Genomic DNA, 26,846 nt, shown 5'->3' with positions numbered 1-26,846 from the left:
GGGAAGAAGAGTGAAGATGAGGAGAGAGAGAGAGTTATGGGCATGAGGGATAGCCAGTGAAAAAATGCATGGAGTTCTTATATGTAGTTTGAAAGGTTTGTATAGGCAGTTTCCCCCTTTTTCCTTTTTAGTTGTAAGCCCTTTTGGTTTGGATTTTTCTCAAATTTGTAGATTTTTTGTTGATATTTTCTTTTCTTTTCTTTTAAATATCATTGTCACTTCACAATGACTCACTGTCCTAATCCTTCCTCTGCAAAATAAATAAATAAATGAAACAGAATCAAGCAAACAAACATATTGATTGACCATGTTTTAAAATGTATGTCTCATTCTGATATCTGTTACTTACTTCCAAATGTCAAATGGTCTTCCATTTCTCTTCCATGTTAAATTCTTCTACGAACCAATCTCTTGACATATATCAGATTTCCCCTATGTTCCCCCAGCTCCTCTTTCTTCTTTGTTCTCAAATGTAAACTCTTCTTCCCTCTTTTAAAGGAATATATCTTTCTTACTTATTATCTGGAGAAGAAAAAGTCATTCTTTAATCCTTATTATCTTATAGCAGACTAATCTGCATTTTGAGGAAATAATGCCAGCTATCATTTATGTAAGCACTTCACAATTTACAAAATACTTTAAAAATATTATCTCATTTTATCCTCATGATAGCCCTGAGAGGTAGATGGTATTATTAATTCTCATTTTTATATGAAGAAAGTAAGAATGACTTGTTCAGCTAATCAGACAGCTATTGTCTAAGGCCCAAATTTGAATTCATATCTTCTGGGTTCTATCTACTGCATCACCAACCTATCCTGTAGAAAGATAAATATTACACACTGCAAATCACTACAAAATTTACCTTGCTCTCCATAAATTCTGCAAGTAAGATTCTAGGTTTTTTCATCCTAACAGTTTTGTAAAAAACTCCCCTGGATACTTCTATGTCTTCCTTTACCCTTTTCCATCTTTTTAGCCTTTTGACAAACACACAACTTGCTTTCCCTTGTCATCAATTTCCCTCTTTTTTCTCTTCTTCTCCCCATTTTGCTACTACTTCTCTTCACTTCCTTCCTGATTCCTTCTGAGTCGTTGGTTCCTAGTGAAAACTGAGTTTCCTCATAGCTAAACTGTGTCCAAATATCCTTGATTTCCAGGGCATTATCAGAAGCTGCACCGTCCTCACATGATGGATGTTGGATTGCTCCAGGAAGGGCTGATATGATGAAAGAGCAATCCAACATCTATCATATGAGGATGCAAGATGGGCTGAGTTCTTATTCCATCTCTGCCACTTAATAGCTTTATGAATCTTGGCAAACCACCTCAACTCTTTATACTTCCATTCCTTCTTTAGAAAATGAAGATAATAATTCTAGCCTCACAGAGCTGTTTTGAGGATGAAACTGTAAAAATACCTTGCAAATTGCAAAATGCTGTAAAATACCCTGCTGTTTGATCATCACCGATATTAATAATATAGTTATTAAGGTACCATTTATTTTCTGGCTAGCCAGACATAATCCTGTTTATAGATACATAGGCAGGCCAGCTTAAATGACATCCCCATCCTCCCTCTGTATAACATAAAAAGTCTGCTTTTCTGCAAGCATTCACTATCTCTCATCCAAGGAAATCAGTCTCAGAGTTGATAGATATCTTGGTTATCATCTAGTCTAAGCCATGCAAGGAAAAGTATTCCTACTATAACATATATGATAAGTGATTATCCAACCACTACTTCAACACCTTAAAAAAGAGAGAATCTACTACCTCTAGAGTCAGCCCATTCCTCATTGGAAAGCTCTGGTTATTAGGATATGTTCTTTTGACATCAAAACTCGATTGTCATCATTCACCTAGTTCTCTTCTTTTGGGCCAAGCAGAATGAGTCTTATATTCTTTCGTCACAAAAGCCTTGCTATACTAGAAGACATCAATCATGCAGTTCACTGTCCTCCACCTAGACACTCTCTTCTCCAAGCTAAGTGCTTCTTGTTTCTTCAATCTTTTCCCTAACTTAATAGAGAGTTCCAGATATTGATTTTATTCCTCTGCATTCCTTTCTTCCTTCCTTCTTACTTTCTTTTCTTCCTCCCCCTTCCTTTCTTCTTTCCTTCCTTCCTTCCTTCCATCTATCCTTCACTTTTCCTTTCTTCATTTTTTCCTTCCTTCCTTTATTTTTTCTTTCCTCTTTCTTTTCTTCCTTCTTAGGTTAATAGGGGTTAAGTGACTTACCCCAGAGTCACATAGCTAATAAGTGTCTGAAGCTGGATTTGAAATCAGGTCCTCCTGACTCAAGAGCTGATGCTCTATCCATTGTATCACTTAGTTGTCCTTAATTATTTCTTCAGTTATATATGATTGCAAAAGTTTATAGCACATTTAGGATTTGATTGAAAGCATAGGTAAAAATTTTATGGTCAAAGAATATAATATTTTTTCCTTTTTGAATAATACCATATATTTTGAGGAAATGGACCTTAGAAATTCTCTATCCTATCCTTCATTTTAGAGATAAGGAAACTGAAGTCCATGGAGGTGAAACTTGGCCAAAGTTTGGAATTCTCCAATAAATTCTTCTTTCAGGTTGACAATGATCCAGTAATCTTCGAGTCTTTTTTTTTGGAGTTTGGTAATTTTTAAAGAATCTATTAAACTATCATGTAGCCCTTAAGTTTTTTTTAAATTAGGATATTAGGAAAGACTTTATCAAATGCTTTGATAAAATTTAAATATACAATGTTTATGACTTCCCTTCAAATCCATCAATCTGATAAGCCTATTAAAAAGGGAAAAGAGATTAATCCAGGAAGCTAATTCTTAACAAACCTATATTAGTTCTTACTCAGTACCAGGTCCCTTCCTAAAAGCTTACAAACCATTTTTAATTTTTAAAATTATTTTTATTTCATTAAACATTTTCCAGTTACATTTTAAAAGAAGTTTTTAACAGTTAATTTAAAATTTTTGAGTTTCAAATTCTCTCCCTCTTTTCTGCCCCCTTCACTTATTGAGAAGGCAAATAATTTGATATCAATTTATTAGGTCATGCAAAACTTATTTCCATATTAGGTATGTTTCAAAGACAACACAAACAAAATAATAAAAATAAAGTTTAAAAAGTATGCTTCATCCTGCATCCAGAGTTCATTAGTTTTCTCTCTCTCTGTGGAGGTGATAGCATCTTTCATCATGAGTCCTATAGAATTGTCTTAATTTTTTTTTTTAATAACACATTCTAGAATGGATCCAACCATTCTGGAGAGCAATCTGGAACTATGCTCAAAAAGTTATCAAACTGTGCACATCCTTTGACCAGAAGTGTTTCTACTGGGATTATATTGCAAAGAGATCTTAAAGAAGAGAAAGGGACTCACAGGTGAAAAATATTCATGGCAACCCTTTTTGTAGTAGCAAGAAACTGGAAACTGAGTGGATGCCCATCAATTGGAGAATGGTTGAATAAGTTATGGTATATGAATGTTATGGAATATTATTGTTCTGTAAGAAACGATCAGCAGGATGATTTCAGAAAGGCCTGGAGAGACTTAACATGAACTGATGCTGAGTGAAATGAGCAGAACCAGGAGATCATTGTATACGACAACAACAATACCATATGATGTTCAGTTCTGATGGACGGCATTCTCTTCAACAATGAAATGATTCAGGCCAGTTCCAATTGTTCAGTGATCAAAAGAGCCATCTACATCCAGAGACAGGACTGTGTGAACTGAATGTGGTTCACAACCTAGCATTTTCACTCTTTTTGTTCCTGTTTGCTTGTATTTTATTTTATTTTTCTTTTTTTTCTTGTAAAGCATGATAATTGTATAAATATGAAGGCATATATTGGATTTACATATATGTCTACCGTATTTAACATAAAAAAGAAAACTCAGAAAAAAATGAAGAAGTTTCATGTGAATTAAAAATATGACTTAAAAAAATAAAAAATAAAAAATCACATTCTAGAACTTCACCAAGATCAAGGTTAAACTCACAAATCTATAATTTGAAAATTTGTTCCTCTTCCCTTTAATGAAAACCTGCTTAACATTTTCCTTTCTCTTGCACCTTTTGGTTTCAACTAACTTCAGCTTAGCAATAATATTGACAAGTTCTTTCAGACTTATGTGACATGACTCATTCAGTTTTGTAAAGTTGAGCTCATTGAGGCTAGGCATTCTCTCGCCTTTTCCTCATTGGTTTCAACTCTTTCTTAGCTTTATCTCCATTCAGTGCTTCTCAGTCCAAAGATTGTTATCCTTGCTATAGAAAACAGAGCCTAAATAAGCATTAAGTAGCTCTCTTTTCTTGTTACCCTCGTCATCATCCCATTCCCTCTGAGCAATAGGGTTAGCCTTTCTTTGATGTTTCTTTTATAACCAACCATAACAACAACAAAAACCATAATTCACCAGCCTCAGCTCCTTCTGTGCTTTGGTTCTCCTTTGGTTCTTACAGAACTGTGCCATATTTAGTTATCTAGTCTTCCTTTCATCTTCTCTTTATATCTTTTGAAAATTGAAATTGTTCAGTGGAGTTTTTTTAATATCCACAGCAGTCTTTTTAGACAATTTCCTCATTGCTTCCTTATGGAAGTCCTTTGGGTTTGTGTTGTCAGAATTTCACTCTTAAATGTGCCTCGTTCCTCTTATAATGAATTCCTCTCCAAAATTTTAGTCTACCAGATCTCATCAATTATTAAATCAATTAACAATTAAATCCCCTACTATGCTTCAGGCACTGCACTAGTTGCTAAGAAATCAAGACAAAAATGAAACTATCCATACTTTTGAGAGCTACCATTCTAATAAAAGGAAGCGACGTGTGCGTATCTATATATGTATATATGTATGTATAATTTAATGTAATATATACTCAGATCTCTCCTTTCTTTGGACCCCTTGACATCTGTTCTCCTAAAATCTAGGACATATATCATATATCTTCCTTCCTTATCTATTATGAACTTTAAAAAGGAATAGTTACTTCTACCCAAAGGTCCCATCTTTACTTCTTTGCAAGCTGGTTCTTCCTTATCAGTCCAAAATAGTAGTTTATATACAAAATAGTAGTTGCCATTTTAAGGATTAGTCAAACTTAAACCCCATTAATTTCTCTTCTTTCAATTACTTGAGAACTCCATTAGATTCCTAAACAATTGAAACAAGTCCTTCTCTCTCCCACTCCCCATCACAGTCACATTCTGCTTCTGTGACAGATTTGTGCTCTATTTTCCAAATGCATTTTTTTTCTTTTACTTAACATTTCCCCTCTGACCCTAACTTATAGGCTGACCCACTGACCCTGGCCACCAGGCTGACTTTATGACTCTGGACACTAGCTGACCCTCTGACCCTAGACACTGAATTGAGCCCTTAACCCACTCCAGCCATCTCACTAACAAGTGTTATATTAATCATAAGGAGAATTGAGTGAAAAAGCATGTGTGAACTATCCATAGTATCTATAGTTGCTGAAGAGCCAGTTCAGAGCTCACACTAAATCTTCAGTGGAGAAAGGACCATCTTCCTACATGTGGGAAGGATGGCCTATTTAATGGTCTGCCCTGGAATAACTGGATATTATAAGAGAAGACAGATTAGGGACACTGGTAATTAATTACTATCTTTCAAATTAACCCTTGACTTTCCTTGATTTAAATATTTCATGAGCTATTGTTTAGGCACACAGAACCAAAGCTCTCAGGGAGGAAAAAAAGTGGGAATGCTGAATGTGACTTAATTTTTAAAATGTTGCTTGTAACTGGAGCTACTGGTATTGCCTTTAGGAGTGAAGGAGAAATTCATATATATATATATATGAATATGGTATATGTACATCAAGGGTAGAGAACTTTTTTTCTGCCAAAGATCATTTGGATATTTACAACATCATTTGTGAGCCATACAAAATTATCAACTTAAAAACTCAAACAGTGGGAGGTTGTTGAACCTAGCTTTCAGCTCATCATCATCTGTGCTTGCCTTAGCAGGGTCAGACCAAATGATTTTGAGGCCTTTATATGGCCCAAAGGCTAGACATTCCCCACCCCTGATGTACATGATCAGGGCAGGCAGTCACCTGGACTATTGGAAAAGCTTTTAAGAAAAGCTGGAGAGCTTAAGTAGGCAGAAGTCTGTGCCATTTCTTACTCATATTTCAGAAGCTTACAGGAGACATAACTGTAATAGCACAATATAGTGGAAACTAGATTGGAAGACTTAGTGATGTCTCTTTAACACAGTGTGAAATTCCTCTGATTAGTTAACTCCTTAATAAAATATGAATTCCTTGCCTGGGTAAAGGTTGGCCCATTGATGTAGATTAAAATACTGAATGTAGATAAAACTATGTAGATAGTAAAATATTATTATCTAGTCAAATCTCTTCTATCTTTCAGTTACATAGGCTCCATCCTTAGGATTTGTCTTTTAATAGGAAGTTGGTAAGAACAAGGATTGGAAGATGAGACAGATGCTGACTTGGTACTCGGGAGAGACTATATACCACCATATAGCCGACGCCCTGGAACTTTGTGTCCCAAGGAACCTTGTGCATAAGAAAACTGTTCAATTTGCACAAATGTCATTAGACAGAGGAAACAACAGAAGAACCAAATGGGAACTATAGGAGTATGAGCTAGCAGCAATGGAATGATGGTGACAAGAGTGATGAGATAGCTCCTGAATTAAACTTCCTGGAGCCAAAGGATTTCCTGTACAAGTAAAAACATTTCTAGTAGCAACCAGAGCTGAGGAATGGCAAAAGACAGAGTTATAATGGGAAGAAGGCAATACAGATCTTGCCTTTCAATAAAATTGTGACTTATGTGGATTGTGCATTTTTAGGGAAGAGCCATCAACTCTGTAATACTTTTCCCTAATGAAATTCTGCCTGCTGCCATCTGTGCAAACTGAGCAGTTTTCTTATGTACAAGGTTCTTTGGGACAAAAGTTCCAGGCCAATGAGCTATATGGTTGTATAGACTCCCCCCAGGGAATGAAGCCAGCATCTGTCTCACCTCCCAGTCCTATTCTTATTAGCTTCCTTTTAAAAGCCAAGTCCTAATAATGGAGCCTAGGTAATTGAAAGATTTGACTGGATAGCAGTTTAATCTAGGGGACTATATAGTTCTCTGGAATTGGGATTCACCAGAAAAGGAAAGTTATATCAATTATTTATGAGTACCAATATAGGTTTTGCTTTGTGTGGGGTGGGATAGGAATAATGCTTGTCATATAGTCAATGTGATATTAACCTAAATACTTGCAGGAGCTTAGGGGCCTTTTCTCATTGTTATGGAGACCTGGGTGGGAGACAAATTTGGATGTTCTCAGAAGAAACTCAGAATGAAGATATTAGCCAGAAAGAGCTACTTAAAAGAGAAAATCCCCAAAGAAACCTTGTATAAAGTCTATGTAAAATAAGACTTTCAGTTCGGGGCCATGGATGACATATAGGTGCCAGATCCTTTAGTCTTAATGAAAACCTTTTTGTTTTTCATACTCTGCTTCTTTTCTAGCCCAGATTCCAAGAAAGCTCCTCCCATCTCCCTACATAGTCCAGGGAAATCTCAAACCTATTAGCACCAACCCACTAACATCCCCTCATGAACAGATGGCCAACCAAGAGATTAGCCAACAAGTGTTCAAGCCCAATAAGTACCCCAGGGGGCTCTCAGAATAAAAACTAATTTTGGCAGGTACCTTACAGCTGAAAAATGCTATGTCACTATGATCAAACTGAGCTGGTCATGAAAAGGAACTAATAATAGAAGAATAGAACTCAAATAAGCATAAAATTCCAGTTTTAGAAAATATTAGAATCCAAGCCCAAGTTTTGACATACTATGAGATTGGGGCTCAGAGAAAGAAAGTGACTTTTCCCAATTTCACAAAGAAAGTCAGTGGCAGACTAAGGCCTAGAACCCAGATCTGTAGAGCAGGGGTTCTTCAACTTTTTCCACTTGCAATTCTTTTTGCCCAAGGTAGCTTTACACAACTTTGGATATATAAGTATATAAAATAGGTGTACAAATCAAATGTTTACTAATAACAATTCTTAATTTCATGGCCTACATACAGTTAATAGATCTCATATGGGGCTGAGACTCATAGTTTAAGAAGTTTTGCTCTAGAGTACTGGATCTGTGAATTTTTCCCTACCCTGGATGCCTCTCAGTTGCAAAAGAGCTACTATGTGTGACTATCTGCACTACATGTCATGATCTTAAGCAGTCAGAAGTTGGTACCATAGTAATTTGGGATAAAGTCAATAAAAAATAGTAAAAGATCTCTCCTGTCATGTACAAACTTACTCCTAGTTGAACAACCAGATAGCATGGTGGCTAGAGTACCAAGTATAATTTGTAAAATTAGCCGTTGTTTGTCCTTCATTCTTGAAGAGGACCATGAGAGGAGCGAAGTGGTACCATGACATGCAAGTGAACTGGATTTAAATAAGGGAGAGCTATACAAGATCAATTGCCTCACTTTCCCTTCCAGAGCTATTTGGGTCTAGTGGTCAAATATAGATCACGACAACCAGAGATGGCTCTAGATGCAGAGATAATAATAGCATGTAACTCCCAGCTTTGCTGTGAGGGTCAAATGAAATAATAATCTGAAAGCACTTAGCACAATGCCTGGCATGTAATAGGTGCTATATAAATACAACTATGTTCGTATAAATTCATTTTGTAATAATAGCTTTTTATTTTCAAAATGCATGCAAATACAGTTTTCAACATTCAACCTTACAAAACCTTGTGCTCCAAATTTTTCTCCCTCCCTTTCCCAACCCTCTTCCCCTAGATAGCAAGTAATCCAATATAGGTTAAACATGCACAATTCTTCTTCTATGCATCATATAAATTCTAAAAGATCAGATCAAATCCAACTTCAAACAAGAGACAACCTGGACAAATCACTTCTGGTCATCTCTTCCTCTGTCTGACCTTCTCAAGCAGACAGCTCATAAGCCTGGGTGAACCATTTCTGACTATCCTTTCATCTGACTCTCATACATCCATAACTCTCTGCTTCAGCACTCAGATGGAGAAAACCATAGCCTCAGTCTTCTCCAGGGACTTCTCACTCCTAATGAAACACTTCATAATTCCATTTGTAGGCGCATTTGCTGAAGTAACTAACTCAGGCACAGGCTCAAGCACAGACACAGACACAAATACAACGAGAAGCATGGCTAGAGAGGGGCAGGGAAATGGGCATGGACGTCTAGGCTCTCAAGGAGCCAGATTACATCTGATCACACTCCTGGGTCCTGCTTCCTTGGAGCATTGCCTTGAGGCTGCATCCAGGCCTGTGCTCTGCAGTCTGAGCAATTGTCTGCCTACCTCCATTTACTTACCTCTGTCTTTTTGTGTAAGATGAAGCAAATAATTTCCCCTTTCTGGCCTTCAGTTTTCTCTTGTTGTTAGTCATCAATCCACAAACTTATTAAGCACTGACTTTGTTCAAGACACTATATAAAACGGTGAGGATGAAAAGAAAGGTTAAAAACACGCTATGTTCATATAAAATGTATGCAGTGTAAATGGGAGGTGATCTTAATGAGGAGGCACTGACAATCTGGGAGATTGATGGGAAAGACAGCTGAGTGGAGAATGGACTGGAGTGCAGTGGCAGAAAGATTTAAATAAGTCCGGAGAGGAACGCCAACTAGAAAGTCAATTAATAATACAAATGTGAAGGGATGGAGGCCTGCATCGGGACGTCCCTCCTAGAAACCCAGCTTTTATGAAGGTCCTCCTCTGGTGCCATCATTTTGAAGGTGATCCTGGGTCCTCAGTGGCTGCAAAAAAAAAAGAAGCGTGAGCTTAGAGAGGTCCTATCAAAACTTCAGGCATGTGTCAAATGAGAGATTGCCTACTGAGGAGCAGCTTTGCTATGAGCTAATGATCAGGCTGATTACAAAGCAATTAATGTCTGTCGCAGGGATTATCAAAGCCCATTTACCAAGTCAAGTCAATAAGCATTTATTAAGTGCCTATATATCAGGCATTATGCTAGGCAATGGGGATCCCCCCCAAAAAATTCCTGTTCTCAAGGAGCTCACTGGAGAGACAACATGTAAATAACTATGTACCAAAAAATAGAGAGAGAACAGATTGTAGATAATTAAAGGGAATCTGGAAAGGCTTCTTGTAGAAGGTGGGATTTTAGCCTGAGATGTAAAGGAAGTCAGGGAAGCCAGGAAAGGGATATGAAGAGGGAGAGAGTTCCAGGCATAAAGGTCAGACAGTGAAAATGACTGGAGGTGGGAGAGAGGAAAAGCAAAATCTTTGTCATTGTACAGCAGAGGAAGATGGAGTAAGGTGTACTAAAGGAACCAGTTGAGTTGGGGTGAGTAATATGGTCAATCTTCTGCTTTAAAAAGTTATTTTTGCTGGCTAAGTGAAAGATGGACTGAAGTGGGAAGAGTTTTAAGGCAGGGAAACCAATTAGCAGGTTATAGCAATAAGTCCAGGGATGAGGTGATAAGGGGCTGACCCAGTATCAGAAGTGATAAGGGGTTGCATTCTAGGATGTTATGAAGGTAGAACTGACAAGATTCAGCAAGTGATTAGACATGTGAGGACAGGAAAGTGAGAGTGAAGAGTGATGGGTGACATCTAAGCTGTGAGCCTGGAAGAATATTATTATCCATTTGTTGTTTAATTTTTGTTCAGTTGTGTCCAACTTTTATTGACCCAATATAGTATTTTTTTTTGCAAAGGTATTGGAGTAGTTTGCCATTTCCTTCTCTAGCTCATTTTACAGATGAGGAAACTGAGGCAAATAAGTTTAGTGGCTTGCACACAACTAGTAAGTATCCAAGGCTACATTTGAACTTAGAGTAATATTCATGACTCTAGACCCAGCACTTTATTCAAGTGCCACCTAGCCAGAATTGAAATTGGATCTCTGAAATTAGAACGCAGAGCATGAATATTATATCTTCCACACTTACAGGCAAATTAGGAAGATGATGGGGTTCAAGAAAGGAGTTCAAGATGTCTATGGAACATCTGATTCAGATGGTCAATAGGCAGTGGGAGATGCCATCCTGAAAGTCAGGAAAGAAGTTAGGACTAGACAAATCTATCTGAGATTCATCAACAGAATAAAGGGAGAATAGGACAGGATTTCATCTGCCCTAGTGGAGGAAGTATTCACACTGATGAAATTACAGATCGTGGAAGTATTGAAGTGTAATTTTAAACAGGTTTGGGGTTTTTGGAGACACACCAGCCCAAACCCTCTATATTTGAGGGAAGGAAGCTAGTCCCCAATGCTGTCAATAAGTTCATGCTGTTTGAGATGAACTTACTCTGGACATTTCTAAACAATCTCTTTGGCTTTGATTCTAGTTATTCCTGACCCCTCCTCACTAAGGATTGGGGATTCTTATCTCTAAGTTATGATTGTAAACCAGACACCCCTATTTCACTCGATTTTCATACTGTGGGGAGAAGAGAAGGGAGGAGGGGAATGGATGGTGAAGACAAAGAATACCAAAACTATCTATGCTCAGTCAACTTTTTAAAGAGCAATTTCCTTTGTGAAGAATCTTAGTAATTTATGTACAAATAGGGACATTGCAGTCATATAGTATTGTTACCAAATCTAGTTTGACATTTTGATTTCTAGACATTTTGTCCCATAGACTAAAGTCAGGTAGATTGGTGCAACGAATACAAGACTATGAGAAAAAACCTCAAAATTCTGGGGGAAATCAGAAAGGAAAGAAGAAAAGCAATAGTCAGAAAATATGAATGACTCGTGTCTAATAACAAAACAATTTATCTGAGCTGCCTTAGGCCAGGTCGTGACCCTGCATTTCAATGAGTGAATGCTTTGTGAGAAGTCACATCTGCCTGCATCCCTGCACCCCATTCAGTACCTATCCATCCTAGCCAGAAAAGGCAGTAAAGATACTACTAACCGTCCAAATACGTTTTTTTCCCAAAAATTGACCCTTTTATTTGTTCAGCCAGTACCCACAGGTTTAAATATATGCCCCTGTATCCTATCTGCCTAATGCATCAGCATCACTTCTGAACCTTTGGTCCCCTGGCTCAGCTTTGTAGTTCTGTAGTTCCTGGCTCCTGCCCCCCACTTCCTGCTTATAATCACCTCTCTGTATCTCTCAGCTCCAAGAGTCCTCAGCAGTGATGCAGTTGCCATGGATACCAAAGACTTTAAAAATTGAATCTTGTTGATTTCTCCCCTCCTGCTGGCAGCCTCAGGAAACCATCATGCTTACCTGGAGGCCAGAGGAAGGTGACAACAGGGGTTCTCCTGTCTTTAGTGCCACCCACTAATCATCCATCTTGTCAGCAGGTGAAAAAGCAGCTCCATCAGGCAGGGCTTCCAAGAAAGAAATCCCCCATGAGTAGTTAGGAACAAAGGAGCAAGGTCAGAGGAAGGCCCACAAAATCTATACCTAAAGACTTTGTACTAATAACACTTTACCTCACTTCCCAACCCTCAGCCAGAAAAGTGGCCACATCATGGAACTCCTCAGCATGGTTCTTGTTGGAAAGACACACTTTGGACTGAGAGCTGAGATGTTCCTAATCCTCTCTTCCTCTATGCTGAGTTCTTAGAACAAGTGATCAATCGAGAGTCAGGAGCTTACACAGGTAGAATACTTCTCTTCACTGCTCAAATTTAAATTAGCCCATTTTCCAGATGGAAGACAAATACTTTGCCCAAGTCTTCAGGCTTCTGAATATCCAACAGTAAAATATCCAACCTCTCAGTAACTGCAATAGTTGTCAATCACTGCTACTTCTTCAATTATTTAATCAATTAATACGCATTTATTAAGTGCCTACTATGTGTCAGGCACTGTTTGAAGCACTGAAGGTACAAAAAGAAATAAAATAGTCCCTATCCTCAAAGAGCTCACAATCTAATGAGGAAAACAAAATATAAACAAATATATATAAATGAAGCTACACACAAGTTAAAGAGAAAATAATTAATAGAGAGAAAGCATTAGAATTACGAGTTAGGAAAGACTTCCAATAAAAAATGGCATAAAATGGGACTTAAAGGAAGTCAGGGAAGTCAGTAGGCAGAGCTGAGGACGGAGAACATTCCAGACATGGGTAACATCCAGTGAAAAAGCCCAGAATCAAGAGAATGAGTGTCTTGTTTGTGGAACAGCCAGTCTAGTGTCAGGAAGCAAGAATAAAAGAATTAGAAAGGAAGGAGGATCTAGATTTTACAGTTTTTAATGCCAAACAGAGCATTTTGTTTTTTATTCTGGAGGGAATGGTAAAACTTACTCAGGTACCACCTTTTCCCCCCTACTTAGTTACCTGAGACCATTACTGAAAGGTCTCCTCCTGACTGATTAGAATTGCCATCAGTAAGTCTATTCTTCAAGCTTAGTATATATAGGAAGTTGTTGTTTGTCCTTTATTCTCAAAGAGGGAGATGTCATGACATGCAAATGAATTAAATGTAAGTGAGGGAGGGCTGTGCAAGGTCATTTGCTTTACTTTTCCCTCCACAGCCATTTGGGTCCAATGGCCAGATATAGATCAGGATGACTGGAATGGCCCTGGATGAAATGGATGATCTTGGCTTTTTTAAGCTAAGGTCAACAGGTCTCAGTTTGACTGAGGTTGCAGTTATTCAGTGATTAAAGCTAGCTAGCAATTGAGGCAAAGAATCTCCTCTTTCACCTAGTCCAAAAAAAATTCTAAATAAATAAATAAGGGAAAGAAAGACCCTCAGGGTTTCTGGCCTAAGCAGAGATGATTGTTATTTACATTCAATCTAGTGGATCAGAACCCAAAGACAAAATGGGGCTTAGACTAGGACCTGTTGGTGGCCAATAAGAATCATATTGATTTTGGTTTAAGGAAGGAAGGAAGGGAAAGAGGGAACGAGAGAGGGAAGGAGGGAAGGAAGGAAGGAAGGAAGGAAGGAAGGAAGGAAGGAAGGAAGGAAGGAAGGAAGGAAGGAAGGAAGGAAGGAAGGAAGGAAGGAAGGAAGGAAGGAAGGAAGGAAGGAAGGAAGGAAGGAGGGAAGGAAGGAAGGAGGGAAGGAAGGAAGGAAGGAAGGAAGGAAGGAAGGAAGGAAGGAAGGAAGGAAGGAAGGAAGGAAGGAAGGAAGGAAGGAAGGAAGGAAGGAAGGAAGGAAGGAAGGAAGGAAGGAAGGAAGGAAAGAAGGAAGGAAGGAAGGAAGGAAGGAGGGAGGGAGGGAGTCTTCCAAATGACCAATTATATATAGAGTACACAGAGAAATTGCAAAGGAAACTGGATTTGGAGTCAGAAGATAGAAGATCAAGTATAGTCTCTGATAATTACTGCTAATATGACCTTAAGAAAGGCACTCAATTTTCACATCTGTAGAATGAGCAGACTAAAATCACTCCTTTCCCTCTATATTTCTTTCTTTCCCCCCTCCTCCCCCTGAGGCTGGGGTTAAGTGACTTGCCCAGCTAGGAAGTATTAAGTGTCTGAGATCAGATTTGAACTCGGGTCCTCCTGAATTCAGGGCTGGTTCTCTATCCACTGTACCACCTAGCTGCCCCTCCATTTATATTTCTAAAACAATATAGCATTAATTATATAAACCAATAGTTTATATTGAACCAAAAGTTCAATGTTTATCACCTACTTGGCCAGGTGTATCTTTAAGGGCTATATTCTACCTTCATTCTTTTGGGCTCAGTTTATCACTGTATTAATCAGAGCTCTAAGGTCTTTCTTTCAAAGATATTTTTATCTTTTATCATTGTTTAAATTGTTTTCTTAATTTTATTTACTTCCTCTGCATCACTTCATAAAAGTCTTCCCACTTTCTTCCAAAATTTATATTTCATAACTTTATAATACAAAATAATATCCATTTACATTCTTATGCCCTAATAAAAAGATACCTCCTTAGTTTCTAATTCTTGGCTATCTTGAAAAGAACTATCAATATTTTTTCATCTCTTTGAATATTCAGTCATTTTATAGGTACCTCTAAGGTTATGTATAATTTTGTAAACATTTTGAGCATAGTACATAGTCTTTAATGGGCAACATTGAGGAAATCACATCCTGCATCCTCTCTGGTCTTTAATTTTGAAAATTCATAATTGTTGATAATAACTTTAGTTTCCTTCCAGCAATATTATTTGTGCCCATGAGAATCACCAAAAGTAGACAGTCTCATTTACTTTAATAAACAAATTATTATGGTATTACTTTTGTTTAAATAAAAAATGTTCAATTTTATGTAATAAAAATTGTCCATTTTATCTCCTGGAAGCCTCTTTATACTCTGTTTGATCAAGAATGCTTCCAATATTTATGACACAAATATGGTACTGACACCTAAACTAGGAAGAGCCAAAACAGAGAAAGAAAATTATAGATCAGTTTCCCTAATGAATAGTGATATAAGCATTTAAAATAAAATATTAGCAAAGAGATTACAACAATTTATCATGAGGATAATATACTATGACTAGGTGAGATTTATACCAGGAATGCAGGGCTGGTGCAATATTAGGAAAATAATCAGCATAATTGACCATATCAATAACAAAATAAATAGAAATCATATGATTATCTCAATATAAGCAGAAAAAGCTTTTGACAAAATTCAGCACATTTTTAAAAATTAAAAACAATAGAAAATAGAAGAATAAATGGAGCTTTCCTTTAAATGATGAGTGGTATCTATCTAAAACCATCAACAAAAATTATCTGTAATGGGGACTAGAAAAGACTAGAAGTCTTTTCAATAAGATTAGGAGTGATGCAAAGATGTCCATTATCACCACTATTATTCAAAATAATGCTAGAAATGTTAGTTATAGCAATAAGAAAAGAAAAAAATCAAAGGAATTAGAATAGGCAATGAAGAAACAAAACTATAATTTTTATACTTGATATAATGGTATACTTAGAAAATCTTAGTGAATTTACTACTAGAGAAACTACTTGAAATAACTAATAACTTTATCAGAGTTACAAGATATAAAATAAATCCATATAAATCATCAACATTTCTATATATTACCAAGAAAGCTCAGCATAGAAGAAACATTCCACTTAAAACAAATACAGGCAACATAAAATATTTGAGAGTCTACTTGCCAAGACAAACCCAGGAATTACATGAACATAATTATAAAACACTTTTCACTCAAATAAAGTCAAATCTAAACAACTGGGAAAACATCAATTGATCATGGGTAGGCTGAGCTTATGTAATAAAAATGACAATTCTATATAAATTAGTTTAAGTTGGGACTCTAATGCATTGTTGGTGGAGTTGTGGACTGATTCTGGAAAATAATTTGGAACTATGCAAAAAAGCATACTGTGCAGAGCCTTTTATCAAATAATACCTCTACTAAGCCTGTATCCCAAAGGGATCATAGCAACAGAAAATGATCTACCTATACAACAATATTTATAGCATCTCTTTTTTGTGGTGGCAGAGAATTAGACATTGAAGGAATATCTATCCATTAGGGAATGGCTATTATTTATTGGTAAACAAATGTAATGAAATACTATTGTTCCATAAGAAATGATGAGCAGACAGATTTCAAAAAAAAACAGGAAAGATTTACATAAATCATTGAAGTAAGCTGAACTAGACGAACCTTTTACACAGTAGCAGCAACATTATGCAATGATCAACTGTGAACGAATTAGCTCTTCTCAGCAATACAATGTTCCAAGCCAGCTCCAAAAGACAGACGATGGAAGATGCTATCCATAACCAGAGAAAGAACTGTTGATCTAAATGCATTTTCTATTTTCATATTTTTTTTGTTTTGTGGCTTTTCCCTTTTGTCCTGTTTTTTTTTTCACAATATGATATGTAGAAATATGTTAACAAGATTACATATATATATGTATATATATACATGTATATGTATAAGTATATATATATATGTATATATATATATGTATATATATATATACATATATATATATATAATCTATTTCAGGTTGCTTGCCATTTTGGGAAGAGGGATTGGGAAGCAGAAAGGGGAGAAAGGAGAGAGAAAGGGAGAAAAAATTGAAACTCAAAATCTTATAAAAAATGAATGTTGAAAACTCTCTTTACATGTAATTGGAAAAATAAAATACTATTTGACAAAATGAAAAAAATGCTTCTACTATCCATAGCTATAAAGGACGTTTCCCAATTCTTGTCTAATTTATTTTTATTTGATTTTTTTATATGTAGGTCATGTATCTATTTTGAGGTCATTGTGGTAAATGGTATGTGATGTTGATCTAAGTCTAATTGTTTTCCCAACCACTTTCCAATTTTCTCAGCAGTTTTTATCAAATGGTGAGTCATTACCCCTCTAGTTTATGTCCTTTGACTTTGCAAACACCATGCTACTGTTTCATTGTTTCTATCTTAGGTACCTAATCTGTTCCAGTGATCAGCTTGACATTTTTTTATGAGAATCAAGCTGTTTTAAAGGTTTATATATTTTTACCAATCAACCAAAGGACACATTAATTCAAAGTCAAAAACAAAACAAAATAATTGAACATTAAAGCAGAAAAAGTGACAAGAAAATATTTACACACATACACATATGCTTTCCTACATGTTATCACATCACAAATAAAATAGGACAGACATGTAGGAAACCACCAGAGAATACACATACATGAATGTGGAATACATGCATCAATCATCACAAATCAATGTGAATGGGACACATACAGGGAGCCCACATATGATAGTACTTGATGACATGAAAATGAACTAGGTTATTGAAGGACCTAATGTAGAAAGAGAAACAGAGGGCACACAAATAGGAAAATTAATAGCTAGATACATTGGAATAGATTGCTTCCAAACTCCTTCCCTTCTCCTTCAGTTTTCAGATTTAATTGGTGATTCCTGAAATTTTCCTTATACATCTCTACTTTCTAAAGAGCATTGCCTGTGTACCAAATGTTAATTTCTTATCCGTATGCTCACTTATTTTTTAATCTATATAAGGTGTATTGTGCTGTTTACCCTTCATTTTTGAAAAGGACCAATGACATCATGAGGGTGATGACATGAATTGGATTTAAGTGAGGCAGAGCTTCATAAAGTCTTCAATCTCACTTTCTCCTCCAGAGTTATTTAAATACAACAAATGTGGTTAAGTATTGTATTAATGACTTATGTGTATCAAAGCACAAACATAGTGGAGAGAATATGGCACTGTGCTCAGAATGGGAGAGAAATAGAATGTATAGCTATTGTATAATTTTCCAGGAACATTTCGTGGTTGGGAGCTCATAATTGAAGAAATGGAATTATTGATTCCTTTGATAATTTTTCAGAGCAAAGAATAAAAAGACAATCTTAAACTTTTAGAAATGAGAAAATACTGAGTAAAAGAAGCTATGACTAGGCAGCTACTTTCCTTCCATTGTTTTCTGAGCCCCAGTTTAGAAAGGAAACTTTCCTCCTAGAAGGAAAGATCTAAGGGAATGCCTAGAGAGAAAATCACATCTAAGAGGTAGAGCTATAGAAGTAGTTGGAAAAGGAGTAGCCTGACTCACACAGGAGTGAGAATGGACAAAAAGAACTGATAACCCTGCGCAGTCAGCACTTTATAGACCACATCACCACATCACCCCACCACCGATAAATATGTATAAAATAAAGAAACCCTGAGAAGCAGAGGAGGCACACACCCTACCAAATATATTTATTTGTGTGTGTATGTAATTATGTGATATTATATATGGATAGATAATGTAATGTATGTAACAATATGGTAGGCCTACCAGTGATGCAGGCCAGCCTCCTTTTCACTCCTCAATTAATTGTGATTTCCAAAACAAAATTTTCTTAAAGTAAAACAGGGGAGAAAGCACCCCAAGAAACAGAATCCCCTTTAGTTATACAGTAAGGGAATAAAAGGGTTATCCATCTCCTTGTACTCCTTCCCACCAAGTTTCACAGAAAGCATTCTCATTTCCTACCATCTCCTAAGTTCATCTCTCCTCCTGAAATATCAGAATGCTCAGCTTACCTTATTTGTTATGTTTCTAGAAAATCTAACATTATTGCAAAGACTTTTGAGTAAACACGTAAATTAACCAGAGAGAAATGCATCCCTTGAGGTCATCTCTAGGCAGAACATCTGTTCAAAAAACACAGAACTTATTCCTAGAATGTTCCAATAATTATTTAATCACTGTGTCCCACAAACTAAATCTTCATCAATCTGCTGATTTGTACCTCCATTTCCCAAAATAGTAGTATCTTCCATTTGTCTCAAATTTGTACCACCATCAATCAACTTGAAAGGCTATAAATTGATCAGTCACATAAACTTGGACAAAGAATGTGATTATGACAAAAAACTATAATCCCATTTCAATCAATCAATAAACATATATTAAGCACTTATTACATTTCAGGCACTATGTTAAATATTGGGGATACAAAAAGTGACAAAAGGCAGTCCAAAGCCTTCTGGAGCGCACCATTTTACCCTTGCATAAAAAATAAAATACCTTGTCTAAACTAGAAAAAATGTAAAGCAGAGGTATCAAACTTATGATGAACCTGGCAAAAAAGTAAGGAGATTGAAATGTAATTGGGAAATGTTAAACTAAATCAATATAAGTTCGGTACAATATAGAAGATGGTGATTCATAGTTTTTTTGAATTGAGACAGCCCTCCAGGATCTGTTTGTTTTAGTTTGACATCACTTATGCAGAATATTATCAGTTCTTTGACACATCCCAATCCTTATAAAGCCATCATTTGACAGAAAACCATAAAGCATAGACCAGAGTCTCTGAACAAAAGTAAGGTGCCTCCCCAGGTATAAAAATTTGGGACAAAGCCCCAGCTGCCCTGCACTATCTAAAGCTCTGCTAAATTCTCATCTGCCTGCCTCTTGAATCCCAAGTGTATTTGGTCGTGAAACACTCCCCCTCTACTCCTAATCCCAGACTAAAAAAAATCCACAAAAATCTACTCACACAAGTTCTCCAGTGATTCAGAGTACTTCTGTCCCTGGATCCCTGTGGCAAGAACCCTTGCTCCAGAAGGGGTGAAGCAAATGAAATACAACAAACTGTTGCTGAGTTAATGTTTAAGCTTTTTTAAGGAGATGTAAAAACCTGGAAATGTTTTCTATTCTATGGGGCAGAAGAGGGAAAAGCAGTGAGGGTAAAATTTGGGACTAAAACTGAATTTAAAAATACTGAAAAGCTAAAGATCTGAGTATAAGAGGAGATAATCAATTGACATCATGATGCATCTAGTTTTAGAGTAACTGAGGAGTGGAAAAGAGACTTGGATTCTGAAAAGGTTCTTTTTTGGACAATTTCTGGGGACAGAATTTAGGGAGCTGCAAAGTTGGCCTAAGAGAGAAGTAGTTCTACTTGCAGGGCTAAATGCAGGGATTCCACATTTCTCAAAGTCAACTCATGAGACTTGTGGTGATGGTTCCAAATCTTTAACCTTTTCCATTCTGTAAACTTTCCTAATCAGTGAACTTCAACTTAAAGCATCAAGTCTGTTGACTTTTGTCCTGGAGTCTCTGTAGCACAGTAGATGGAGCTCTGAGCCAAGTCAGAACATTGTTGTTCAGTCATATCAGTCCTGTCTGATTCTTCTTGACCCTATTTGGAATTTTCTTGACAAAGATACTTGAATGACTTGCCATTTTTGTCTAATTTTCCCTCTCTAATTAATTTAATTAATTTTCTCTAATTAATTAATTTTAAAGTGAACCAAATAGAGCTAAGTGACTTGCCCAGGATCACACAGCTACTAAGTGCCTGAGGTCAGATTTGAACTCATGAAGATGAATCTTCCTGGCTCTAGGCCCAAGCACAAACTCATAAGATGGATGATAACAATAGTATCTGTTTCCCAGTATTGGGAGTTGTGAGTATCAAATGAGATAATATTTGTGAAGCACTAAATACAGTGCCTGGCACATGGTAAGTACTTAATAAATAAGTGCTTGTGTCCTTCCTTCTTGTTACCCTACATTCAGAGGAACCTTCCAGTCTGGACCATGATTACAATATCTTTCTAAATATTTTCTCTCTCATATAGTGGTTCCAACTTCATAAGAGGTCTTAAAATTCAGCAAAATGAGTTTCAACTATTAAAATATAAAACCTATATTCACTGCCAGCTACCTCAACTTCTATTTTTCTACCTTCTCCACACCTCCCCCTTTTCTGCTACCAGGTTGCCTTCTTTACTATTTCTCTCTAAGCTGCCTATGAGCTATTAACTAGAAATTTTGGCTCCCAGGGGAAACAGCATGAAATAAATTCTAAAATCAACTTTGTAATTAAACAAAATTAAGATGAATTCAGTTGAGTGGAAGAAGAAATTACTACAGTGACTCACAGATGAATGTTATTACCTACTCACAATCATCTGCTAGCTTTACATTTTAAATAATCAATCAATCAACAAACATTTTTAAATGTTTACTTTGTTCCAGTCATCATACTCAACAACTGGGAATACAAACACAAAAATGAGAAAGTCCTGCCCTTAAGAAGCTTATATTCTTCTGTCACCTACACTAGTGATTTGGGAGGAGGGGTATTGATTGTGGGAAAGAAAAACAAAAAACAAAAAACAAAACCTCTTGAAGGAGTTGACACTTGACCTGAGCCTTGAGGTTTTTCATGTCAAATAGGCATTAAACTCAATTGTGTCTATGCTGCTGGTACATCTGTTCTCAACCTATAAAGGTAACAGAATTTAGAATTTCACAATCTTTTAAAAATATTATTTTCAATTTTATGCTCACTAAATTTGGGCTCCTAGGGAACAGTTTCAACTCTCCCTACTCTAATTATTCATCTATAGCTACTAGCTTTGCTGAGGCTCCCTCTGCTACCTCCACTAGTTGTCATGGACCAACTTCCCCATCTGCTGCCTAGCTACCTAGAAAAATGTCATTTTTCTATCCCCTCTTCAAACTAAGAAAATGAAACAAAATGACTAATATTCAAATAAATATTATATTTCTACTAGAAGGGGCTTAAATTTTATTGTTCAGTTAATTCTGTCATGTCTTAATCTTTGTGACTCCATTTCAGCTTTTCTTGGAAGAGATACTAAAGTGTTTTGGAATTTCCTCTCTAGCTCAATTTACAAATGAAGAACTGAAGCAGAGTTAAGTGACCTCCCAAGTTCACACAGCTAGTAAGTGTCTGGGGCCAGATTTGAACTTATAAAGATAAGTCAGTGTCAGAGACTGGACTTGAATTTAAATATTCCTGATTCATGATATCAGGTAAGACTTTATTGTCCCAGAGGATCTAAGCACCTAACATTATGTTATCTAAAGATAACAAACATAACATAAGAATAAAGAGTCTACTCTCTCAACTGGAAAAGCATAAAACCACTTTCTTCCAGGTCAACCAGAGGTGAATTGCCTTATCCAGAGCAAACTCCGACAACATAGACCCAAGTTCGGTAACACTGTCAAGCAGAGTGACTGAATTGAATCCGGCCATACAAATGACCATACATATGTAATGAAAAGGGTACTGGACTTGAGAGCATAAGACCACAGTTATGATTCCATCCCCACTTCTTGGTAATTTAAGGGGATAAATAATCTGAGTTTTTTTTTTAATTTAATATAGTTTAGTTCAAAAGCTGAAGGTGAGTCAGCTTTATGATATGTTAGCCAACAGAGCTTTAATGCAATACTGGAAAACCCAGAAAGAGGCATCAATTCCAAGAATCAGGAGGTGACAGTTTCTGCCCTTATTAGACTACATTTAGGATCAGTGTTCAATTCTCAGAATGCAGAAGAGAAAGGAGTGAAAAAGGGTGACACCTACAAGTACTGATGGTATTTATAGGAAAACAAGTGCCTGTGGGGAACAACATGGGCATGTGGCCCCCATTGTCCCTACTTCCAAGGGTAAACTGGTGACTCAGATATTTATGTCAAACTCATCCCCAACCACTCTGAGATCAAATTTATATGGAGTTTTAAGATAAAGAATAGATTGCCATTAATAGTAGATTCTCCTGTTACTAATGAGGCAAGGCAGTAGGAATAATCTGAGCCATTGAAATGAGGATATTCTCTGAATAAGCTAATAAGTAATGAAGGGAAGTGAATCACAAAACAACTTTAATTGAGCCCAAAAATTAAAGGAAGTTTTTAAAAATTAATTTATTTTGTTATTCTGAACTTGACAAAAATCATCAAATTTGAGCATTTCTATTTATACAGACTAAAAAAAGGAGTATGTGTGTGTGTGTGTGTATATATATATATGAAGTTCAAATCTGTGATATACAGCTTGCAATTTTGAAAATTCAACAGTTTCAAATCTGTCTTATGTGAATCCTGAATCCTTTCTTCTGTGAAATTTTTAAAAATGCACTTTTTTCTCCTTTATTTTGGCATTATTAGCATTAATCTCCCTATCTCTCCCAAATTCTCCCTTTCCCAATTAAAAAACAAAAACAAAAAACTTTGTAACAAATAAGCAGTCAAGCAAAAAAAAAAATTAACACATTGGTCATATCCAAAAATATATATCTCAATTATAAAATCTGTTCCAAATATATTATTTGAGAAGCCAATAAGAGAACCAGGTAGATTGATTAGCTTCTTGCTTTATGCTCAAAAAGGACCAAAATGAGGGGGCAGCTAGGTGGTGCAGTGGATGGAGCACCAGCCCTGAATTCAGGAGGACCCGAGTTCAAATCTGGTATCAGACACTTAACACTGCCTACCTCTGTGACCCTGGGCAAGTCACTTAACCCCAGCCTCAAAAAAAAAAAAAAAAAAAAAAAAAAAAAAAAAAAAAAAAAGGACCAAAATGTCATCACTATGTTGGGGTCAAAGTGAGTCCAACTATGGCTGATCAGGCTCATATGGCTCACAGTTGGACACTGTTATCTTGACCTCAACATAGTGATACCATTTTGGTCCTCTTTGAGCACAAAAATAATCAACCAATCAACGATCTGCACCTGTCTCTTAAATCTATGTATCTAGCTCTATTCTCTTAAAGTCAAGCTGGAAGTTAACTACCTAGTGGTTAACTTGTTGGTTTCTCAAATAATATATTTGGAATAGATCTTATAATTCCAATATGGGAAGATATTGGCATAGGACCACCCAGCATAGTGTGTCCACATATGCAAATCATTGAATCTCTGAATCTACAATAAGCATTATCATCAAAAGAAACTAAAGAACAAGAAGACCACACTCTCAGAAAAAGAGTATTAAGGCTCACCCATGCTTAAAATTCAGGAAATCGAATATGACCTAGCAAAGGAGACTGAAACGGTATACTCTGACTAGTCAAGCAAGAAGAGAAGCAGGGAAGAACAATGTTACAGAAGCCAAAAGAAGAGTGAGAATTCCAGAGAAGGGGATTGATGTGTCAAAAACCACAGAGAAATCAAATGATGGAAAATTAGTAAAAGTCATCAGATTTATCAATTAAAAGATGTTTGTTATCCTTTAATAAATCCATTTCAGTTATTATGTGAGTTCAGAAGTCAATCTATAAGAGGCTGAGAAATAAGAGGAATAGAAGTAAAAATGTAAAATATTTTCTTTGAGTTTTGCTGTGAAAGAGAAGAGAAATATAAGATGATAGCTTTAGTAGACAAGAAGTTCTTCTGAAGAAGTACTTCACTACCTCCACATCCTCTTGTCAACTTTTTAAGGTGGGTTGTTTCACAAGAATCTGCCCTTGATCTTCTTCCTTTATCTCTATGTATCCTCTCTCTAGACATTCACATTTAAATACCATGCTTTCAATTACCATCTCTATTCCTAAATCTACATCTCTAGTTCTGATCTTCCTTTTGATCATAAGATCCACTTGTACAGTGGTATCTTGGAAAACTTGGATTTAAAACCAGAATTGGATTTGAAGTCAGAAAGTCCAGGTCTTTCTTCCAGTTGTGCAAACTTGGGCAAATTACTTAAGCTTTCTGAGGCATATTCACCTTATCTATATGTAAAGCACTACCCCTTTCATATGTGGACAATTTGCTTTGTGGAAAGGTTCAGAAACACAGAGAGTTTTGAGAAGAAGAAAATCCTCAGAGAAAAGTATTTGGGAAGAAATAGGTCTTAAAACCTGAAAGAAAGTAGACTTCAGAGAAAAGTAGTTGCTGAAGGCAAAGATGGCCATAATATTTTATTTGCTGCAGCTAATTTATGATTATAAGATTTTTGAAGTCGACAGCTGAGAAATACTCATGACTATAACATTTTGATGACTGGGAAAATTTGTGGCTGAAATGATAAGAATGTGAATTTCGGTTTCTCATTCTAGGATAAAGGAGAGTTACTAACAAAAGGAATATCTGCTTTCAGACAAGAGAGACAGAGGAAGCCAAAGCAGAGCATATGTCCACAGAGCAGATATTGGCCATACCTTTTCCCGTGCTTCTGAAAGAGAGTTAAAAAATTAAGTTCAGGGGTTAGGACTAAAACTGCTCCTGTTACTTGAAAAGAGTCAAATCCAGATAAACTCATCTGAGGTTATAGGAAATCAACAGGAGCAGCTAGATGGTACAGTGATAAAAATACCAGCACAGGAAGCAGGGGGACCCGAATTCAAATTTAGCCTCAGACACTTCACATTTATTAGCTGTGTGACGCTGCACAAGTCACTTAACTCTATTATCTAGGGGAAAAAAAGAAAGGAAGAAAGGAAAGAAAAAAATCAATTGAACTGAAGGCTAAGAAAAACTTAGAGCCAAAGGAAGAAAGATTTTGCATCTATTTCATAGGAACTGAGATGATTGGAAGAAAGGCTTTGTTGTAAGGAGTTGATCAGAAGAAGAATCTTCTGGAGTTTAACTGAGCTGATGAGAGCAAGAAATCTTATCTATATTGCCTTTACAACTATCTATAGCTTGAGAAAAAGTCTTCAATGTTTAATCTGACTTACCCTTTGCTGTCATCTACATCTTGAGAGGGAGAAACCGCTTAGAATCCAGCTAAGAGTTCAGGTCTAAATATCTCTGTAAATTACAAACTTAGAGGAATTTCCTTTTCTAAGAGAGCTTAATATTCTTAGATCCCAGACACAGAAAAGAGTGATGCAGCTGAACCCAACAAATGACTTTTGATTAATACTGTCTACAGAGATCAAGGACATCAATGTCTTAGTTCACATCATGAAGTGCCCTGACACATGGACTTCCCTAATTATGTGCATCTCTGCTAGATATCTATAATTCTTTCCCACATATATGATATGCATTGATGGGAAAGAGAAACCCAAGTTTATGGGTTGACCATTATTATTATTCTTGCTTTGCATTCTGTTTAATAAGTGGTTTATGAGTAAGAATATTATAAATAGAACACAAAATGATCCCTAGGCACTGATGATATAATAATTGGCTTAGAAAATCCTAAGTAAATTGAGACAATTACTAGCTTCAGCAAAGTGGCAAGTATAAAATAAACCCACAAAATCAATATTTCTACATAATAATAACAAAATGCAGAAGGCTTACTACATGAAAGAGTTAATTACAAAATATTCCTTAAATAAAAAGCAATTTAAATACTAGTGGAGCTAACGAATGCTAATGGGTTGGCTGTGCCAATATAATAAAAAGGATAATAATACCAAAGTTACTTTATAGATTTAATGTTACCAAAGAAATATTTTGTAGAACTAGGCAAAATGATAACAAAATTCATTGAAAAAACAAAATATAGAGAATATTAAAAGAAAATAATAAAAAGGTAGCAATTAAAGGGGAATATCATTCCCAGACCTCAAATATTTTATAAAATAACAATAATCAAATCCATTTGGTATGAATTAAAACAT

The 26,846-nt window shown here is 36.1% G+C and overlaps 1 long non-coding RNA gene across 7 annotated transcripts in view; it reads right to left on the bottom strand.

The window, feature by feature from the left end:
- Positions 1-26,152, bottom strand: part of LOC141555768 (uncharacterized) — a 100,729-nt gene extending 74,577 nt beyond the window's left edge. For 6 of the 7 annotated variants that reach the window (XR_012486329.1, XR_012486330.1, XR_012486334.1 and 3 more), the window contains exons 1-2: positions 25,950-26,152; positions 9,385-9,828 (exon numbers count right to left, since the gene is read on the bottom strand). This is a non-coding gene — a long non-coding RNA (uncharacterized LOC141555768). Of the gene's footprint in view, positions 1-349; positions 523-9,384; positions 9,829-25,949 lie in introns of all 7 variants that reach the window. The other variant, XR_012486336.1, reaches the window with a different exon arrangement.
- Positions 26,153-26,846: the final 694 nt, after the last annotated feature.

This window comes from Sminthopsis crassicaudata, chromosome 2 (assembly GCF_048593235.1).
Source record: "Sminthopsis crassicaudata isolate SCR6 chromosome 2, ASM4859323v1, whole genome shotgun sequence".
Taxonomy (NCBI): Eukaryota; Metazoa; Chordata; class Mammalia; order Dasyuromorphia; family Dasyuridae; genus Sminthopsis; species Sminthopsis crassicaudata.
This window is presented reverse-complemented; position numbering and strand designations above follow the sequence as displayed.